Source organism: Phasianus colchicus, chromosome 9 (genome assembly GCF_987193195.1).
Source record: "Phasianus colchicus chromosome 9, bPhaCol1.hap1.1, whole genome shotgun sequence".
Lineage (NCBI taxonomy): Eukaryota > Metazoa > Chordata > Aves > Galliformes > Phasianidae > Phasianus > Phasianus colchicus.
Window position 1 is genome coordinate 20,420,965 of NC_143444.1, and position 18,004 is coordinate 20,438,968.

Sequence of the window (18,004 nt, forward strand, 5' to 3'; positions counted from 1 at the left end):
CATTTAATTTCATTAAGTGACATGTATTTCATTAACAAAAGTGTTAGCAGAATTAAAACCTCACACTAAAGGAATGAGAAAATCATCAGCGGCAGCTAAAAAGCTGCTACAATATGGCACATATTGCAGAAAAACTGAGATTGATGTGGGATTAAATACATATGAAATGAATTTTAAAAACGGACAAAATTGTAGCAAATTTTGAATATTAATTTATGGCACCTACTGAAAGAAGCAGGACAGCACATAATCTGCATATAAAAGGCTTCAAGACACTCCTTGGTGCCAGACTGTTAGCTAGCTCAAAAGGAAAGAAAACACTTTTTTTTTTTTCCAGACTAAGGGAAGAAATGGTTAAACAGGAGGTTCATTTAGTTTCATTAGTTAAAGAACAGAAATAACAGTATGACCATGTGTTTAAGTATAGTCTAGTAAAATTAACAAATTGTTGAAAAGTGGGTATGGAATCACAGAACTATTAAGGTTGGAAAAAATCTCTAAGATTATACATTCCAACCCCAACCCATCCCCACAGTTTCAACTGTCTCTCAATAGCACATCTCCACAGTTCTTTAACACCTCTAGGGACAGTGACTCAACCACTTCCCTGGGCAGCCTGTGTCGGTATCTGATCACTCTCTTGGAGAAGAAATTTTTCCTAACATCCACAATGTATCCCAGTGTTAAAACAGCATGCCTACATGTAGATACTGTTATGCATATTTATGCTAACTGACCCTCTGAATTTATAATGAGAAACAGTCTTGTGAGATTCTGAGCATCAAAAGATGTGAAACAAGGATTTCAAAGAGCACCAAATTCCAACACAGGAAAAAGCATCTAGAAATACAAAGATAAGAACTTGACTCCCAGACCTTACTGTAAACTTTTATCTAAAGATGAACATTTAAATATTTCAGTTCTTACAGAAAATGACACTTTACCTTGTAAATTTGATATAAAGTTACTTATTGTTTCAGCCTAGATGGTTGTGTCAGATATGACCATGCAAACTAAAAAACTGAGTCACATGTAAGAAAATATCACTATTGCCTAGGAAAAAAAGTTAATATGGAAAATTTAATCTATTAATGGTTGTATTGTTATGCACTTTCCAATAGGATAAAAAAAAAAAAAAAGGAAATTGAAAAGAAATGTCACAAAATCTGGAAAAATTAAACATTTGTATCTTTTGGGATTGTTTGTTTAAAAATGATTTTAAAATTGATTTTCTTTTCATAAAACTATTATGCATTTTCTAACCACCTCACAGGCCAGCTATTTCCTGTAATAACAAACTGAAAATTCCAGAGTGCCTGAAGTTTTGCTCTATATGAGTGAAAACTTGTACATCATACAGAAATAAGTCCAGTAAGAAAAAAAAATGAAAGAAAACCAGCATGTGCATTGGTAAACAGTAGATAAAAAAATTTAAAACTTTTGATTTGTTTAGTGTGGTATTCTGTTTTATCAAGATTAACATAAAATTCAGAAATTCTCTGCTTTAGAAGTTTTGTCTTTCAGTATTCAAGATAGCGTACTATAATTCTCAGTGAGATCGTTAGAGCTGTAGGCATCATTTCTGATTACATTTCTCAGTATTACAGTATGACGTTCTGTATGGCTTTATTAGATATTTTTATTATTTGAGTGACCAACTAAAGCAACTTATGTCTGCTAAATTTCATGGAAGAAAGGGATTAATTTGCGTTCATATAAGCGTGACTGTATTTTCAAAACTACTTGTGGGTTCTTTCACATGTATTTTAAGAATATAACATCATCAAACAAGGCAAGTTTTCTATTGTCATTATAAAGGATCAAGTGTCAATTCTACTTTAAATACACTATTAACACTTCTACCTTTAATTGCTAGAATGGCTCAAGGGCCAAGTGGGACACCTAGCAATTCCCTCACTCTTTTTGAGTGGCAGTAGAAATCCCTCCCTAATACCTGAATTGCAATGAACGTCAACACTATTTGTACCAACACTGTATAGAAATCTCCTGTTCTTTCCAATTACCATATTATAATAGTATTTTAACATACGAAATGTTCATTTTGCAAGTATCATTTTGGGACTTGCTATTTAATTTCTGGAACAATATCATAAGTATTTTAAATAGCACTCATTCAACTGTGAACATTCCCATTTCTTACCCTGGTTCCTGAAAATCATAAGCTATTACTTCCTGTCTGCTAACTTCTCTTTAGAAATTTCAGTGTAACTACACACAGTATATAAAACTAAGTATAAATTAAGGCCAAAGATCTTAAATAAATGAATATGTAAGGAAGAGGCATTTTAAGTTTTTACTAATTTTTACTAAAAAAATTTTTACTAAAAAAAAACATTTTACTAATCTGTATGTATATTCTCAAAATCGAGCATTAAATACCAAATTTAAATACCAAAACTGAGAGCTAGTCTTTCCAACTACTTCTAAATTCAAATGGAAGAGAAATAAAAGCAAATTATTCAATGAGCAATCAAGATCACCTGAGGTAAGCAAGAACACACCAGCCATCTCCAGTTTTAGCTTTCAGCTGAGATTCCACCTGATCATCATCAACAAGTTTCAAGAAGAGATAATTAGTCCAATGGATCTGTGGTCTTTATTTTGAGGTATCTAAAGCTGTACTTAAATTTGAGAGTCAAAGACTAACACATTAAGCACAAGTAGTTTGAAATTTTTTTCATAAGCAGTGAGACAGTATTAACTATTTACCATTACTATTAGTGGAAATTTAGCATCTATACTGATGTTTTAAGAATTGCATCTAGGGAATTTTGGTTGAAATATCTAGCTCCTTCTCCTTTTTTTTTTTTTTTTTTTTTTTTTTTTTTTTCCCTATCAGTGGCTCCTGTTTTCTAAACTATTTTTAGTATGTCCCCTCCATTTTTTTAAGTTTTATTTTATTTTTTATTTACCAGTTCAGCTCCAATTCACCCTTTCAGAAATGAGTGAGAACAGTTTAGGCAGACATAGATAATAGCACTTGAATGAATTAAGCCTTCATTTCTCTTGCTGCCTACAAGATGCTCTTTTTCATTAAAAGTGGCTTGCACACTACCAAACTGTGTTTCCTGTAAGTCTTGAAGATGATACAAAGCAGAGGGCTGATAGGCAGAGATCAATGACATGGCTAAAGAAGAGCTAATAAGGTCAAACAAATCACTAAATCAGTTTTTAAAGAAATCTTTCTGGGCTAATTTTTTGTTTGCTCAGGAATTCAGACAATCCTGTTCTTCATGCAAGTCCTACTTCTTAATTCATCACATTTATTTTTGCAGAGAAGCAATATTAAAGATTGAATTTAAGCAACCACTTTAGCCTTCTCCACTTGATTACGTAATGCAAAGGAATTACTCCATAGTATAAAGCTTATCCACCTTTTCATTCTAGTGTCACTCCCTGGTAACTCTTTGTTGTGTGCTTTGTCGTCTTCTTCTTATTCTTGGTTTTATTAAAGTGCCAGCAGTACATTCAGCAAAATAGATTTGTGCAGATACCTCATCTCATACACTTATATACTCACCTGCAAGAGTGAGCAGGGTTACATAGATTTATCCGAATCTAGGACATGAGGAGTGAGCAGGGTTACATAGATTTATCCAAATCTAGGACATTTATGTATTTATCAGGACCGGTATAATTTTGATTATTTGGGTTGGATAGTGGAAAATGCTGTCTCTTGGGCAGACAGAGCAGTCAGAAGTGGCTGAGGGAAGGTTCAGCCATGGTACGACCAGTTGCTCTCCTGCTCCTGGCTCAGGGTGAGATAATCCAGCTCTGCTTCATTTCCACATCTATATCTGTGACCAATGTTTGCTTCTTAAGTGGGTTTAGCTCCAAAATTCCTTTTGGAATAATTTTAATTTATAGAAATATGCCCTGTTAGGTGTACCTGGCAATTTTTTAAATATTTGTTCTCTGAGGAACAGCAGCTGTGAACACGGACTGGTGTGAGATGGTCCTAAAAATAGAGGAACATTTCCATTCACTGGAAAGTGAAATAAGTTTATTGCTTGTCTTTTCCTTTACAATGAGAGAAACTACTTCAGTCTGATGACAGCCAGTGGCAATTGGGTTCTGCTTTTGCAAAGACAAAGCCTTATGGGGATAGAAGTATTTTCTGCCCCAAGACAAGCACAGAGACACAGAGACATAAACTCTGCATGCATTCAGCCTCTGTGTAGTCTGAAGTCTATGCCTTGCCCTCAAAAAGACTTCTAAGTATTACTGGACATGGTTACAAGAACAAAGATTTTTTGCACATGCATGGGGAGAAGGAAGCGGGGAGAAAAGGGGAGTCAAAAACAAGCAAACCACAAAAAGCACAAAATGGGTTAAATGCAACTTATCACAGATATATACAAAACCACAGAGGCTGGATTTGGTAATTAGCTAAGTTCAATATTTTTTTACAGTTTGAACTATTTCATGGGGTAAGTATGGAGAAATACAAGGAAATGCTCTATTTGTAGTCAGATGTACTGGGAGGAAATTATGGTTTCCTTTGAAGTGTGTTTGAGTATAGGTCACTCTGCACCTATAAAGATCTGACCAGTGCTGAGATACCATCCAACATGAGTCACACTAACATGGCACATATGACAGACAGAAAGACAAATACATGTCAGAGACAGTTACATTGACTTCAGTGGTATGCCACAAATCCCTATCAGAATTAGTCCTTGTAGTTTTTAAGATACACTGTTTCTAAAGGAAACATACTCTTCAAATCAAGCTTAAAATTGAAGAAAAATGTTTGTTATAATTACAGAATAAAATTACTCTTTCACTAAATAAAAAGCAGTTCTGCAATATTTTACTGCTTTTCTTCTACCAGATAATGAGAAAAATGAAATAAAATAGTTTTTATTGTAGTTGTTTATGATGAAAAAAACATGAAATGATTCTTTTCATCCAACATTTAATGACAGTGGAGACTGAAACATCTTGGAATTTTATTTATAGCAGATTTTCTGTCTTCATCTTTGACACCTAATTTTAGAGTGATACAAATGTATCCGTCTGTGTTTGGCACCCATGAAAAAGGCATTAACATGAGACAAACTCCCTCCCCTTCTCTATCAGCAGCAGTAAACTACTTGGAGAATTATATAATTTACAACATGAACAAATGCTATCAGCTTTTTCCCAAGCATACTACAAATTGTTCCCTCATAAATGTGCTACATTTTAACATTTTTGCAAACTGACTTAGTCTTCTCTGACCAGAATCTTGTAGATCTTATTTGATGAGGAATACATTCATTTCATGAATATAATGTAAAATTCATTAATACCTTTATGAAATTGCTGTCAGTGGTGTTAGAAGCTGTCTCAAAATGAACAACAGTAAATGGGAGTCTTAAGAATGTCTTTTATCAGGCTTTGGTGTTGATATTAATATGTACATAGGTCTCTCCAAAAATACTGCCTCCTCTTTACTTCTCTGGAAACTACAACAGATGCAAAAAGCACAACACTATTTGAAAGAGCAAATTCTCAGATACAAAACACTATTTTTTAACATAGTCACCACCATTAGCTATGCATTTTTACCAGCAGTGAACAAGAGTCTGTCTGCTGTGCTTACATCAGCAGAGGTAACCCGCCATTTCACACTGTTTCACTACTCACCACCTCACTGTGCTCACATCTTCTGTTTGGTCTCCATAGATGTTCAGCAAGCATCAATGAAAGTCAATGGGTATCATTTCTTCCCCGTGGAGGAATTCAGTGACACATCTTTGTTTCATTCAGGCTCCATTCTGTCAGGCTGCCCCTCTGCTGCCATCTGTCACATGGCAACAACAAGTAATGGAATATTGGTGGGAAGGTTCAACCTCTACTGCTATCCTACTGACACCTGCATTTGATGTGGTGGGCTGACATAGTAAAACAGGAGACATTACTTTCAGAGCATCTCTCATATACCAACTATATAGTTAATAAAATGTAATTTTATATGTAATAATACTAGGAAGTTTATTGCAAATATGTACATTTATATAAATGTGTTGTTTGTATATTGTTTGGATACAAACAATACATAGATGTATTCTTCCTTCAACAATTTTCTTTAGAGCTTCTCAAACTATTTTATAAAGCTTTAAGATTATTTTCCCATTACACAGTTGAGAAGACTTAGTTTTAGAAAAGATCTTACCTAGCATCCTCTGCACATTTCAAATTCACACCCTCTGTGCAGGACTCTGGAAATGATTTAACATCATGTCAAAATTAAACAAATTGAAAACAACAAAAACAAGCACTGATATCCTTTCCAGTAACTGGGAGAGTGAGGTACAGAGAAAATTCTGTGACAGGATTAGGAATGTTTTATCTAGTAATATTCTTTCCATAATGAAGCCCCTTTCATTCTTGCAGTTCTCAGAAGAAACATTTAATTGCTATTACTGGTCAAATACTTTATTTTACAAAGATCTGTGTTTTACAAGGCTGCCTTACTAGTATGAGTTCAGAGATGTCCAAAACTTATCAATTGCATAATTTGAAACAATGAAATAAATTGAGAGTTTTTTATTTTTATTCACTATTTTCCAGACAAGGAAATTAGTTACTAAGAATGCATTCTGCTATGTCTGCAAAAGAATGTCAAAATATATACATACTTATGTAGGATTTGCTATGAGCAGAAGTTGACTTGAGATTTTACAAGCCAACATTAACTGTGAGATGGCACTGAGAAGAATTGACTGCCCACCTATGGGGCCCAAAGCATCTGTTATCATGACCTATTCTTTAGCTCTCAGTAGTATGCCAGCATAGAACAGCCTTGTAGTGAGTGTAGAGATGCAGATGGTAACTCAGTGGTGTGCCATATTCCAGTTCTTACACTTGAATATTCAGCCTCCAACTACTGTGACAAATTCCTGCTGTATTGCAGGAAGGGTTAAGTAAGAAGAGTGCATCTCTTCAAAATGTTGAGTAGTTTCTTCTTGCTCATGTTCTCAGCATACAGCTAATGCACAAGGGGCTACACTTCTAACTGACCAACTACTATCCCACGTCCTCAGCCATGGTGAGTGTTAACACTCAATAACACCTTAGCACTGAACAATGTATACTTTTGATACACTACAGGCTGAGAATTCCATTTCTAACCATGTTCCTTCTGCATGAAAATGGCATTGGAAGCCTTACAAATCAAGTCTTTATAATCTGAATTAGTCAAATCCAACTTCTTATCCCATCTAAAATTAATTCTGTAAATTTCCAGTCCAGCTTTTTATTGTTTTTTTTTTTTTTTTAAATATCTTTCCTTTTCCTCACTAAGTATTGCTAAATAACCAAACTTTGTTCAATTTTCTCTCCATTCTTATTAATGTCAATAGAGCCTGCTTCAGCAAGACTTCACAGACCATTGTGTCAACTTAGCTTATTCCTTCTTGAGCATTTGGACCCAGTGACCTCATTGGCTTTTACTTCAGCAGTTCCCCTCTTGTCCCAGCCTCATCCTCATAACCCAGCTCTTGGACAGGAAAAACTTTCCTCTATCTTTTCTGATGTAGTGACTGGTTCCTAGAGTTAAAATTAAAGAAGTTATAATCACTTTTAGTTTTATTTTATTCTTTGGTTAAAGTCTTCCCCTTCACTCCACCAAAAAATAAAAAAATAAAAAAGATAGCTTCTCCATCAGTAAACAATATTGTTTTAGGCTTAGAGATATCATTGCACGTTAGGAAACAGAAGCAGAAGATCTTAGGCAGTGTTAAATGTATGTTATAAAAAATTTACAGTGGTAAATGTTTGGCAGTCTGTCCTAATAAACAGATTTCTTGTTTAGTTTTGAGGGATTCAACGAAGACTGAAAATGAGTTGAATTCTTACCTCTCTTTTATGTTTTCTTCTTAAAGCCTGTTAAAGAAAAAAGTATTAAAGAAAACCAGCAAACTAAAACAAAGTGAATAGATTTAATGGATTTCTAATGTAACAGAGTAGAAAACCTAACTTACTGTTACTAAATTCAAAACATTTTAAAAGTACAAGCAAGGAATGCATCTCTATCATCTGAATTTAATACAAAATCATGCTGCTCTCCTGTCACACAGAGAATTTGTTATAGATTTTATCTGCAATAAAAGCTATGTCAGTAGTGCCACATAATACATTTGTAAAGGTTAGAGATATTTTAACCCACATCTGTGACCAGAATTTTAATGACAAGCATATCCTCTGAAGCAGTACTAAGAGAGGAAAACTCTTCTGTAGACATTAATGCAAATCAGTGTAGAACAATGCCTACACAACATTGCAATAGGGTCATTGTGAATCATGTCCTTGAAATTACAAATAGGTGACATAAGTAAAAATATATTACAGATTCTGTCAATCTCCTGTCCTTGTCAGAGGTTTCTTCTTTTGCAATCCAGAGAGATTAAACCATTCTTATTGCTTAAACTGTCACAAAGACCTGCAAAACAGAACAGCAACATTACTTTAATGACTTTCCTTTTGAAAGAAACATTCCTACAAACCTTGCATAATGAGCAGTGAATTCACAGTTGTATTATTTCTGTCCATTTGCATTTGGTTTTCCAAAATTCATTTATTTCCACCTTGAAAATAACTTGTTAGGGAAGAAAATTAAGGAAACAAAGATGCTATCAACAGCAGTTTGCTCACCTTCAAGGGCTTGTAGGATAAATTTTTATATTTGAAACTTGATATACGGATCTGCAGCATTTGGTACAGTTGTTGGTTCTTTTAGTTGGTTTAAGATGAAATTTCTGCAAGATGCAACTCAGCAGTGCCTGCCTGAGAGGAACAGTAATTTAGAGGAATGAGGGTTTTTCACAGGGTTTCAACTAAGAAAATGGAATGGATAACATCAACTTTTTTACCTAAGTAGAACAAGAAATATGAATACTCTTTCTTTACTTGAATAAAAGATACATCTCTAAAATAATCTCTTGGGTTGTAGGTCTCTGACCATAACTACCCATACTACTTCAGTCTTATTCTGGAATCTTTATTGAAACTCCAAGACTCATTTGGATAAATGATGATTTAATTAGTGTACCCCATACAAAGTTTCAACTTTTACCTTTTCCCCTTAAAACAACAAGTTTCTAGAAAACATTAGCAGAAGTCTTGTTTTGATTAACCTTTTATCTTCAAGCCTTAGATCAGTATCAGGACATTTTTTCCTTTTTTTCATTCATGATTCATTTTGGAAAATACTGTTGATGTCTGCGGCATTACTGAACCTCCATGTTATATTTTGTAATTATCCATAAGATTTGTGTAGCATATTGCACAAAAATGTTTGCTTTAAAGAGACATCTGCTACAAATAAAATGAAACCATAAATTTTCCAAGACAGCCATCACCTACCTAGTTGCTACAGAGGCAAAAAGTCTCAGTTTCCCAGAGCAGGTTCCTTTTTGGCCTCTTACCAGTGAGGTCAATGGCATTTACTTTTGTGCTTTTTCTAGGTCCTCTCCACCACTTTAATGAAATTAGCATGTAATGCTTTCGACGCCTGCATGTATTGGCTTTCACTCTTTGGGGAAACATGTGAACATCATTAAAACATACTTTCTCCTTCTCTTTTCAAAAATATTTCCTTAATGAATTTTATGAAATTCAAACTCAAGGGATTCATTCCAGTGCTGTCTTTAATAAAGTGGCATCTGCTGATGCTAGTAAACGTGAGCATCTGTTATCATTTCTATTAAAAAAAAAAACAACAATTTTTTTGAGCATAGAGAGCTCAACATGGGCATAACATTTACTATAAAGGTGCCATCTCTGGAGCCTGACTAGATATTTGCTTTATTCTTAGAAACGTTATTTAAACTTATTCATCCTTGGCTTTGCAAAGTAAAAGATATGAAAGGAACTTTTAATGATACTGTTGCTGTCACTTTTTTTTTTTCCTGAAATTAAATGCTGCACTGCACCATAAGGAAGGCCATGCATAGATCCTGTCTCCTGAGAAGTTTCTCAGCACAGCTGGGGAATGAGGTTGCTGCTGATCTCTTTTTAAATCATGCTCTTCTGTGTAGTGGTTTGCTTTGTAAGCTTGTTAAGAGAGAAATGAATTAGGAGTAAGCTGATGACTTGCTCACCTAGGAGAGGCAAGAATTATGTTCTTGCATTCTTTGAAAAGTTCATGGGGAGCATCTATTCAGGTTCTCTTTGTGCCTTTTCTTCACAAGACTCTCAAATATCTGAACTGTGGTAGGCCTTGGCATTTTTACAGTGTATTTACCTTCCAGTATGTAAAGAGCAAAGGTGCTTTTAAAGGGGAGCAGGATATGAAGGCTCCTTCTCTGGCAAGATAACCTCAAATGGTTTTGCAGCTGGCTGAGACTGAAGAAAGTGCTTTTAATGAATGGGCTGAAATGACATGTTTGGGGATGAAACAAGTTGTTAGCCTCAAGTTTTTGAAAAAGCAAATGCTTGAAGTATAGCTTTTCCTATTAGATAACTGTAGGTTGAGCTAGTTACACTTCTGAATTGCTTTTGCTATCAAAACCTCTGCTTATTGCTGTTAGATAATGTCATTAAAATAGGTTAGAAACTGTACCAGAAATCCACACTGTGAATAGTTGTGAATCAATTCTCACTACAAAATGAGTGTGAGAATTCTTTTCTAGAGTGAAATTTCAGCATATCTTATACAGGCACATGACCACTACAGCAAGGATAATAAGGAAAACACCAAATATTCGAGCATTTGTGGCATCTCAGTGAGAGGTGTTAACAGAGGAATAATAGTGTTTTGTGCAGAACTCCCTTGCTTTTCTTCACTGGAGAAACATCCAATTCTAGCAATGAACAGACAACAACTCTTTATTCTATTTTATCTCTATTCTGTTTGTACTTTGGTAAAAAAAAGGAGTTGTATAACTGCATTTTGCAGGGGGATATGGCATACAAAAAGCATGCTTGGTAGTATCTCCCCAGTGAGAGCTTGTTCTTCAGACAGCTCTGATATCTATTTTGTAAGGTATAGCAGACAAGGATACTTAAGGCAAAACTGATATGGTAAAATGAATATAGTTTAATTAGGCTGCAACTTTATTTATTTGTCTCATTTTGGAGCTAATGATAAAGGCGTGCAAATGTTAATAGTTTATATAATTATTTTGATTAGCTGAAACCTGTTATGTGTTCTCCATTCTCCTACAATGCTTTTCCTGAATGGAAGGAATTGAGAAGTCCGGAGAAATTCTAGAACATATAAAATACTAAAATATATTTTACCTACAAAACGTTATGCACTTACTCTCATCATTAGGGCTTATTCCTTTTTTTTTTTCTTTTTCTCCAGAATTTATTTCCTGACATAAGCACCTTTAAGATCATCAAAAGCAAGTTTTGCTCTCAGGACATTTTCTTCTCTTTGAGATGTTAAGATAACAGCATATTCAATGAATGACCATGGCATACAAAAAACATGACAAACCAAACAAACAGAACCCCCCCCCCACGCCTTCCCCCCCCTAGTAGTTTTCAGCTACTTTTTATATTTCATACACCTGATGCTTAAAATGTCACTATTCTTAATTATATTTTGAAATTTTCACAATAAATATATATTGTTTTCTCTAACTGATTTTCTATTATAACATATTTACTACAATGGAGATGTACTGGTATCTTCAAGAGATCATGTGCAAGTCATGCATCTTACTACTGAGTTTCAAAGAGAGTTGAGCATGGTCATGAGCCTAAGTCCTATAATATCTTGTTCCAGTTTTCTGCATTCCTATTTCCATCAACAAGTGGGGACAATTTTAGAAGGAGAGACTACTAGACTGACTCCTAGAAGGATTTTTTCATAGGGTAGGTTATATAGTTGCTATGTTGTTGGCGTAAGCTGTTGTACAGAAGGTGAGGACAAATTTGAGACAGCTCATAAGCAAGACATAAAGAAGCATATAATGAAAAGTCTTATGTAGCATCTTGGTGAATATAGTTGATTGACTATATGTTACATATAAACTGACACTTGTTCAGCCACTGGCAAACTCAGAGTACAAGATTTGAATGATTCAGCGTCAGGTGAATGCCAGGTCCTGCAGTTTGGCCACAATAACCCCATGCAGTGCTACAGCCTTGGGGCTGAGTGGCTGGATAACTATGAAGAGGAAAGAGACCTTGGGGTGTTGATTGATTCTCAGCTGAACATGAGCCAACAGTGTGCCCAGGTGGCCAAGAAGGCCAATGCCATCCTGGCCTGCATTAGAAATAGTGTGGCCAGCAGGAGCAAGGAGGTAATCATCCCCTTAGTACTCAGCACTGGTGAGGTCTCACGTCAAGTATTGTGTTCAGTTTTGGGCATCCCAATACAAGAAAGACATAGAGGCCCTGGAGCGTGTCCAGAGAAGGGCAACAAAACTGGTGAGGGGTCTGGAACACAAGTCTTATGAGGAGCAGCTGAGGGAGCTGGGATTGTTTAGTCTGGAGAAGAGGAGGCTCAGGGGAGACCTCATTGCACTCTACAACTTCCTGAAGGGAGGTTGTGTTGAGGAGGGTTTTGGCCTCTTCTCCCAGGCAACAAACAGGACCCGAGGAAATGGCCACAAGTTGTACCAGAGGAGGTTTAGATTAGACATAAGGAAAAACTTTTTCTCTCAGAGAGCGGTCAGGAACTAGAATGGCTGCCCATGGAGGTGGTGCAGTCACCATTCCTGGCAGTGTTCAAGAAGTGTCTGGATGAGAAGCTATGAGGTACGGTTTAGTGGCTTGCAGTAGTAGTGGTAATGGGTTGGGCTAGATGACCTTGTAGGTCATTTCCAACCTTGTGATACTATGATTCTATGAATTTTATAGCCCAGCCAGTGTTAGCAGAAATAAAACTTGTATACCATATGAACATATGTTCATGTAAACTGTGATCTACATGTTTGAGAAGAGTGTTGAGAGCTTTTTTTTTTTAAAAAAAAAAAAAACACAACATTTTGTATCTCTCCTCTTTAACAAAGTTCTAATTGTAGCAGTCAAAGGTGAAAAAAAAGCTTGAAGTGTAGAAAAATGCATCCAACTAAATATTTTACATCTATCAAGTCACAAACTCAGACCAAGATTTTTTTCCCTTACCAAGAGAGGATTAAAAGTTATTTTCTGAGTGATATACAACACTCTTGTCTGGCTCATTGGTTCGGGTTATACAATCTTAAAGCTGTAGCTGGTAAGGGGCTGAAAAATGATTCGGAATAAATAGTTTTGCTTGCTTTCTTTCTTACCAACAATCTGTCTTTTGAAAACAACAGTCCCCGATAGAGAAACAAAACATGGAGTTTATGAAATATAAGAAACACATTGACTAAAAAAACATATTAGCAGGCAACTCTATATGAACATAGTAAGCTTGAAAATCATGTTTTTAATAAGCTGGGGTGTCTTTTTTTTGATCCCTGCAGCAGAAACATTGTAATAATTTATGCACAAGCAGACGAGAGAGAGATTGCCAGACTCCAGGACAAATAGTCACAAGGAAAGTCCAATCAGCAAGTAAGATGGAGGGTTAGTACACTAAGCAAAAAACTTATGGAGAGTTGGGACATCAAAAGCACACAATTTAGAAATTGGCCCAAGAATCTAGAGATACAAGTCGGCATCCTTCCTGCATCCACATAAACTATGTTCTTTCAGCTCAGGTAATGGGACAGATATGTTATTGCTCCTTTATTTTTAGCTACTGAGCTCATGAAGATATTTGCTGAGGTTTCAGCACTGGAAGCTTCTGTGATTTTGTATGAAGATTTTGTATGATTATTTATGTAGTCTGTTTCAGAAGTAGAGTGAACTTCTAGCTGGCTGAAAAGAGTGTAAAAACAGGCATCAAACCAGTTGCAAAGTGAATGCCTATATGTGCCCTGCACACTGAAAATAAGCTTTAGGTGAGGTTGAGGGTCCAATAAGGCTTAAAACCTTTTCTGTTTTGTGGTCTTGTAAACAAAAAATCCCAATATTCTTATTTTCCTAGCTGGAACATGTCTAGGTTCATACAGGAATGCATTACGTACATGCTTTGGGTGTCTATGGTATACCAGAAATTTCTACAAGCATCATCAGAAATTGGATGGGGAAGTGTTTAAGTTCTTGAGTAATGTTCATTTCTACACATCAAGAGCTTTACAAGGCATAACCACTACAATAAGCGACTCACCAGATTGTCTGGAATTAATATACATCTCCAATCTTGATAACACTATGTCATAACAAATAATGTAAGCAGCAAATAAAGCAGGGGTAGCTTCAGCAGCAGGAAAAAATAAAAGAGAGAGCATGGCTTTTAATTTTAGCAGGGCATTCAACTGTAAAAAGGGAGAAGTGTTCTAGGTTGTACTCCCAGCATTTTATTTCAGAAGATTTTTTGTCAATAATTGCTTAATATGAAATGTATTCAACAAGACCTCTAGGATCTCTCCATAAAGAGAAAAAGTCAAGCACAGTTCATTGAAGGAACACAAATAAATGATTCTGCCTGGGAATTGTTTCCTTCCTACCTTGAATTTAGAAGCTTGGATTACAAACTTTACTTACAATTTCCTAAGGTATTACTCCTCCAAATACTGTGGACCTGATAAATGTTTCCTCTGGTATTTGCTCTGTTGAACTATGAATACCTCCTGATCTAAAACAGTGCTATGTGACTGTGTTAGTGCCATGCCCAGCCTGAGCTAGTTATACACATTTCTTTGTTAGTGCAGAAGATTTTGTTGACAACAACAACAAAAAAATTATATATATATTTTTTTCCTCGGGCATGGCTTGGGAAGTTCAAGTTTTTTCTCTATGTCTATTAAAAACTTTCTTTTGTTCAAGGGAACTGTCCTTGTCAGAATCATGTTTAATTTACTCTACTAATTCTATATGAATATTGTCATGAGAACCTGAACATTTAAATCTTGTTTTGAGATCTTGTTCTGCATGCCTGACACATGGTTGTTAAGATTTGAAGACCTCTGGACCTTAGAGAGGCAACAAACCCTTACAAACTGTAGGTTTACAGGAGCCCAAGTTTTCCCTCTGCAAAATAATAGGGTTTTTCTCCTATCTCACTGAGGTGGGTATTAATGTCTTCCCTTTAATGAATGAAATCTTGGCTCTGTCAGAGTCAATGTCAAAACTCACATTGACTCCAATATAGCCAGGATTTTATCTATGTGTAATATTTAGGATGCTCTTATCACTGTGCAAACTGTGACAAACAAAGAGTATTCTGCACACCCTGTAAAATATAACCTCATATCCTCATCCAGCAACTCCCTCTGTGCCACTCAGTTTTGTCCCTTTCCCTCCTCATATACAGACATTTAATGTGTATATAATTTTCTTGATGATATTCATCCCTTGTTTTAATATTGCAACCATATTTGTTGGCTTCCTGCCTAGAGTCTTGGACTCATCTGACAGTGTTAGCTTTCATTTGTTGTTCAGCTATTTTACTATCCTCTGTCATTTTGTTTCATATCCCTTCCTGTATTCTTTGAAACTTCCCCCTTGACCTCTCGCTTCCTCTGGCAGAACTAAAAAACAAAAAACTTCTTGGATTAATGTGGTTTGCATTTCCAGCTGTAGTGTGTCTCATTTCAAAATTTTTCTTTGCATTTGCAATAACTTTATCTGCTCTGAAGCATAATGCAGTTTCAATTTATATGCTGCTTTTAACATCAAGCAGTCAGTTCAAAGTCCTTTATAAAATGGTGAAAGAGGAAGCTAAGCCTGAACAGTCTGTGCAAATAGGGAAGATTTCAGGCTAGATTTAAATTGAGATAGAGTAAGGGCATTCTACATATTATGTTTCTTTCTTTACTTTCAGTGTTCCCTACTTGCTTATTTTCTATTAAATATTACACTAATAAATCTTCCCTTTATTGTTTATTTGGTTGTTTGTTGTTGTTGTTGATATTTCTAATTGCTATACATGCTTAGGGTCCTTTATTTTATTTTATTTATTTTATTTTATTTTATTTTTTTAAATGTTGCCTATGACTTCACCATTATTTTTAGACATGGGCCATAATGAAACTTCATTGAATGTTTGCCTGCTTTAACACCACTTGTAATTCTCCAGGACAGCCTATTCTCTGGCAGAAATTCAGCCTCTACTCATTCTAAGGATATTAATTTATTGCAAATTGTACTACATTTTTTAAAAATGATTTCCCTACATAATAATAAGAAAATAAGAAGAGACTTTATTTTTTGTTTATTTTTAACTGAGATTATCAGCAACGGCCAGGAATACTGGTTTGACAACTACTAGAATTATGCCAACTTAGTCTGATTTGTCTGGTGTCATGATGCAAGGTGTTAGTTATTAAACCTTTTACATGGACAGGGTTGAAGAAAACACTTTGTTTCTGTAACTCAAAGACCTTCATAGACGTGATGTGTCACTGTAAGATTTTCTCTTCTTGTGCTTATCTCCCTGTAATGTAACATTTTTGTTCTGGGACACATGGTGGCTAATTTCCCAAAGTATTACATCATTCTATTGTAAGAAATCCTCCTTACTGTCACTCCTAGATCAGGATTATGAGGAAAGTCTAATGAATACTCAGGGATTAATCATTACCATTACTATGCATCAAGCTCTGGGAGAGGAAGAAGTAGGAAAACGTGCAGCATTTATTATTCCAGAGGGAATCTTTGCAACTCTTTACTCAGAATAAAGTGCAAATTAAGGAGTTAACAGATGGCAATATTACCAGGTTATTTCTTCTTGGAAAATTAACCTCCAAGTTCCCAGCATTTGGTTTGTCCTCAATAAGACACTACAGGGGACTTCTGGCCACAAAGACGCATACCACAGATAACACAAGAGCTTCACTCACTTTCCTTAGTTTCCCTCACTACTGTATACTGCATGCCAAGCTACTTTACATAGCACATTTCATGTTTTTTGAACCTATTTCCAACCTAAAGCTGCCTCTTTTGACATGATACTTGCAGTGCCTTCTAATCAAGTAATACTGATGTTGGACTTTTTAAGTGTTGAAGTTTTACAAATCTCTGCAGTGCAGGGTCTGATTCTCTCTTCTTTCTTTAAAAAGGGTTAGCTTATTCCACTCTTCATCAAGGAAACTGCTTTTCTCAGCTCCTCTTTTTCTCCTGAAACTGGCTCTTACTGCACTTCAACATGCCAGTGCTACTGGCCTACTTTTCTGTGCTCTGATGGAGCCATCCTACCCTACTTGGCCTGTTCCACTCTGCTCAGATTAAGCCTTCTAACTGCTCTTTTTTTGCTCTGATACGGTCATTCTCCTGTAATCCTCTGTGCTTTCCTATAATCGGTCTGCTCATCATTTGTAGAAAGCTGGCTTCATAATCAGATTCTCTCTTTATGGACTTTAATCCAGGTATTTGCTAATGACCTCTAAGACTGTGGTAGCTGCTTGTTGCTGGCATTTTGATAGGAAAGCTATGTTTTGCATCTGTCATATGTTCTGTAAAAATATATATTCTTCCACACAACTGTGAGATGAACTGCTTCACAGCATGTCAGTACAATGCCATAAACAGTCCTCATATATATTCTGCAAGCCAGGCAGAAATGGGTCCATGCAAATTCTAGTTAAAGACTTATTATAAAAGCACCTATTAAAAAGACATAAAAGAATCCCACTGGTATTATGAAAAAAAGCTCCTGATTGAATCCTTCAAAGAGTGTATCAATATCAGTGTGGCTGCTGTGGGAGCTGTGTATAACATTCTAAAAAATGTATATAAATTTATCTTAAGAGCATGTTTAATTCTACTGTGTTTAAGAGTTGCTAATTGTTTTCCCCCACATTTGTATTAAATATAGAAGAATTTTAGGTATGTTTTTGTACGTTGTTATAGGCATGTTGTAGCCACAACTGTTCTAGCAATTTCTAATCAAACAATTTATTCAATTTATTACCTTTCTGCTTTTTTTTTTTTTTTTTTTAAATGTAATCACAGCTGAAAATGTGGAAGTATTTTTCCATAGTCACAATAACAATATAATAACAAAATACCT

The 18,004-nt window shown here is 35.4% G+C and overlaps 1 protein-coding gene and 1 long non-coding RNA gene across 2 annotated transcripts in view; both read right to left on the minus strand.

Moving 5' to 3' along the window:
- ADGRL2 (adhesion G protein-coupled receptor L2) overlaps positions 1–7,538 on the minus strand; it is a 389,339-nt gene extending 381,801 nt beyond the window's left edge. The window contains exons 1-3 of the mRNA XM_090146448.1: positions 7,398–7,538; positions 6,182–6,227; positions 5,653–5,809 (exon numbers count right to left, since the gene is read on the minus strand). The gene's annotated coding sequence lies outside the window, so the exon portion shown is untranslated. The remainder of the gene's footprint in view (positions 1–5,652; positions 5,810–6,181; positions 6,228–7,397) is intronic.
- Positions 7,539–8,689: 1,151 nt separating this feature from the next.
- LOC149916861 (uncharacterized) overlaps positions 8,690–18,004 on the minus strand; it is a 43,841-nt gene continuing 34,526 nt past the window's right edge. Inside the window, exon 3 of the long non-coding RNA XR_016468960.1 lies at positions 8,690–8,793. This is a non-coding gene — a long non-coding RNA (uncharacterized LOC149916861). The remainder of the gene's footprint in view (positions 8,794–18,004) is intronic.